Raw genomic sequence first — 4,891 nt, 5'->3', positions numbered from 1 at the left:
TGGAAGAGGTACTCAGATTCTTTACTTATACCACAGTGTAAAACTACTCAGTTACAAGCAAAAGTACAAAAGTATTAGTATCAAAATATTATTAAAGTACCAAAAGCAACAGTAGCCCACTCATTATGCAGAATAGCGCAGTTCACATGAACGCATATCATATTATTGTATTATAATTATTAATTCATCATCACTTCATCACTTTAATGTTGCAGCTGGTAAAGGTGGAGCTAATAACTACCTTAAATACTTTTGATTTGAAATAATATAATATAATAAAAGTGAATGGGTTGTTTTTTAAGTAAAAATGTAAAAAAATTAACTTGTGCAATTACTCAAATATGAGGATTTCTGGTTTCTCATTATTTTAATATGTTGCTTCAACCTCCCGGAAATCACATGACAAAAATTCCACCTTCTCTGCTTTCAGTGTCTCAGATGCAAGGGTTTGCTGCTTTTTCTCAGTTTTGTATTTAAGTGCATTAAGTAACTTTTGACCTTTAGTTATACAAAAAAGCAATTTGAAGACATCGCTCTGGGCTGTGAACTATATGTGTAATAAAAGATTTACAGTACTTATTATCTCCACCAAGGGGGTTATGTGTTTAGCTGTTTGTTGGTTTGTTTGCAGCATAACTTAAAAAGCAATGAATGTTTTTTATGCTTAGTTTGTAAGGTACAAACAATAGAGCAGTGTATACATTTTGGTGGTGATCCAGATCACTCTCCCGACCCATGAAGTTTTTAATGGCATGATGAACAAACTGACCTGCCTTGGTGGAGATTTGCACTCTCTGACTGCTGTCTATTTGACTGCTGAAATAAATGACATATTAATTGATAATGAAAGTAAGTGTTAGCCCTAAGGAGAATGCCCTCTACTGTCACATTAAACTGTTTCCATCAAGCTCTTGTGTTGAACATAAGGCAGAAATACTGTGATCAGACAACTATATATTTTTTAATCTGTGCATTCCATCTATAAAACTGGTATCCAATTACTATGGAGGGAGAAAAAGTCTATGCTGGCAAGCTTCATTGATGATAATGATTATGTTTTTGATAGCAACCAAAAAAGCATATCAACAACTATTCAACTGTAAATAAAGAGAAAACTTAAGGCTATACCGAAGGAGCAATCAGTGTTCCTAACATTCATTTGCTGCGATAGTTCAAGTCAAACTCTTTAGAAAAAGTTACACATCTACCTTTTAAGATGAAAAAACATAGAAAAAAATCAACTGGACTAGGTTTTTAGGTCGAAGACGTTTCAACTCTCATCTGAGAGGCTTCATCAGTTCTGCCCGACTGGCGTTAAGCCGGAGATAATTATCCCCATCGGTGGTGTTTCAGTTCTTTGATGCCCAACAATATCCCCTAACAACTGAGTCGTTATAGCCCAGTATCAGTGAGCGTCGTTACCTGTCTTTGAACCCTCAGCTGTAGACCGACGCCTATTGTCCTGGTGGGCATGTTGGAGCAGAGATCTCAAAACAGAGTTGCAGATTAGTCAACCACCCCTATTTAGTGAGGGGTGCTCTATTTGAACAAAAATAGCTGCCTTAACTCCTCTCTCAAACCAGCGATATTCTCTGGTGTTAGAAATTCATAAATCAGTCAGATAATTATTAGACTTTAATGTGTTAGATTTTAATGTGTGTTAGTAATGCAGTTTAGTAAGATTCAAAGTCTGCTCTGTTTCAAGGTTAGCAGGGAGACGTCGGACTGTCTCCAACTCGTGATGTTTTTACAGGTGTCTGTGTAAGGGGGTAGCCCAAAATCTTATAAATGTATGAGGCTTTGTGTTTCTTTGTGTTTAGTCTGGAGCAGGTTGTCTCCAAAATTATTAGGATTTAGGCGGAAGTCAGAGGCAGAGCCCTTCTCCGAGCGGAGCATATTACTGAACGTCAAGATATTTATAAGACGGTCATTGCTAACTGTTAACTGCTTAATGAGGGCACAGGGAAATATTTTTTTTATTTTTCTTAAAATCTGTGTGGGTGGTTTGCTGCACGAAGGCTGTTTAACACTGGCACATGCGTATCCCATAGCAACAAGTGGAGAGAATTCGATATGACACATTGTGCCTCTAGCAGAACTGTCTTTGGGGGCTGGGCATAGTTTATGGGAAAACTGTATTATAGCCTTAGGGTGACGGCGTATTCAGTGGAATTAAAACAGAACTGTTGACTGGGTGAACCCCCAGCGATTGGGCGCACCAACTTGTTTGGCGTAGAAGGTTCCCGACCGGGTCGCAGTTCTGGGCTTGGACCATTTCAATTGAAAACGCCAGGCACGTGTACATAATTTTTAATATGTCTGCAAATGTTGTACAAGATTGGGAAAAGGCTAAGCCTTACTCTTTTGGGGCAGTACTCTACAAGTTTTTGTCCAAATGGTTAAATACACTTTCTAAAGATGAGCAGGACAAAGCAAGAGACCGGTTTATTTCCTGGGTCCTACAAATGCAGAGAAAGGGTATGCTTGGGGACAGTGACAGTCCTCCCCCACAAGGGGATGCTATAGGGCTGTTTTTGAAACAAGCCTCTCTAGCTGCAATGAGAGCTAAAGAGGAAGTGAAAACCTGTACATTTTTAACAAAGAACAAAACAGAAGCCAGAGTAAAACAAGCTGAGGGTTTTCTTGCCAATTGTGTATGCTTTTTGGAGACTTTCAAGTGTTTTCAGTCTCCTTCAGCCAGTTCAAGCAAGTCACAGAAACCAGTTAATGTTAATTCTCCCAGTGGCACAGCTGTTTCAGTCCAAGCTGTCTCTGATAGAGATTGCAAAGTGCAGTTTAGTCCCACACAGCCGTCTTCCTCACAGCTGACTCCACGAGGAGAGAGGAAGCCAATATTGAAGAGTGGCTTACAGATGCCACAAAGTGCAACACAGGGCATGGCGCCCCTGGTTGTTGTACAGGGAGGGATTTTACACACAGCCCCATTTCCAGGAGGTAAAACTGACAGAATTAGAGCACAGACTTATCTAAATGATTTAAACTCTGGCTGTGTAGACCGGATCATAACTCCAGTTGTCGGCGCATGCGCCTCTGTGTCTGCTTTTTTCGCAGAGGAAGAACATAAGTATGGTTGTGACGTGTCAGTACTAGCAATGTCTCACGAGAGTGATTCCAGCTGGGATGGCACAGTGCATGAATTTTCATCACAACATATGCAGAAAGGAGGAAATATTCATGATTGTTTCGACATTCCTTCACACCAGCTACCATTGTTACAGTCTAAGTAACCTCAGGGAGGGATAACACAAACTTATACTCCCTTCAGCCTACAAGATATGTGCATGGTTAAATCTCAGCTACCTGACATTGAGAAAGGAGGTGCACCATGGATTAAGGCATTTTTAGGTGCGTGTGCAGGATTTGTGCCTGTGCTTGGGGATTTTCGTTGTGTTTTTACAGCCTGTACTTCTCTGAGCATGTTACAGGAGATAGAATTAATGGCAAATACTATCGGGGATCATGATAATGTTGCTCTCCACACTGAAGTTCATCAGCTCTGGCCAGTGATACGCCAGAAATTCTCAGTACAGGTGCACTCTGTTGAGCTGTGTAGAATTCCGCCGCAAGAGGGTGAGAAAGGTAGTCAGGTCAGTATTTGCTCAGAGTGCGTGAACTCTGGCAGAACCACACTGGTGATGACCCAGCCATCAGTGACACCATGGGGGTGCTGTTTCGTAGTGCTGTGGAGGCTTCCCTCCCAACATCTATACAGTATTTGTTGAGACAGGTAGTGGGTCTCAACACATTTGCTTTTGAGCAGTGGTCAGCTTATGTCACTCAGTATATTGACAATGAGCTAGAAGCACAAGAAAAGAATGCAAAGGAGCTTTCTTCTTTGCAGGCACAGTTAACTAAAGCACAGTTGAACGAAATGCGAAACAAGGTCAATCAAAATAAAGCTACAGCTAATCAAATGTCTTTGCAGAATGCTGTACAGCTATATGCACAGCAACAACCCTTTGCTCCACAGCTGACTGCACCACCTTATGAGTCGGCTTCTGCTCCCATGCATTGTGGACCTCAGTACTGTGGCAGACCACGGGGAAAAGGTCAAGGACCTCGGACTCCTAGGAGAGCTCCAACAGATGATAAATGCTGGATTTGTAACGAAAGAGGACATTGGGCACGTAGATTTCCCTTTTCATACCAGCAGTCACAGGGTGTACCACGATATCAGCATCAAATCTATCCACCTTTACAGGATGGATATGTTCAGAGATTCCCACCATCAGCCCAACATCAGGCACCTGGCTCACACCAGTTGCCTCAACATTAGGGCTGCCCAGAACCGGTAACAGGTGACTCACCGTGTTCCCAGGAAATGTTTCTTGAACTAGTCAAGGTAACCATCAATGGTCAAGATCACATGTATATGGTTGACACAGGAGCCCGGTATTTCACACTTAACATGCCACTTCCCCTTTCAAGGCATACCCTACCTGTTGTTGGCTTCTCGAGACACACAGAGGAGTGGCCGCTTTCCGAAAAAGTTCCTTGCAAATGGAATAATCTGTCCTTTTATCATTCTTTTCTGCTTTCCCCCTCCTGTCCTGTTAATCTTTTGGCCCGTGACATAATGTGTTCACTAAATGTGACAATGATGATATCACCGTGCCATGTTGACATTACCTTTCCTGATGGTTCTGTTCAACGCTGTGCAATTCCAAAAGCAACGTTCAGACAAATGTTACAAACCACACCCTCAAGCATGGGCCTGTCTCTTGATTCATCAGCTGAGGTGTGGTGGGGACTTGTAACTGCACCTGAAAAAACAGATTTGTGGAATACCTTCAAGCTGTGGCTTCCCTGGCTCTCCATCCTTCACAAATACACAGAACTTGCTGAACAAATGCATTGAACCTTTAATTAT

Source organism: Monopterus albus, unplaced genomic scaffold (genome assembly GCF_001952655.1).
Source record: "Monopterus albus unplaced genomic scaffold, M_albus_1.0 scaffold354.1, whole genome shotgun sequence".
NCBI lineage: Eukaryota > Metazoa > Chordata > Actinopteri > Synbranchiformes > Synbranchidae > Monopterus > Monopterus albus.
The sequence above is the reverse complement of the archived record's forward strand: the minus strand, read 5'-3'. Positions refer to the sequence as shown.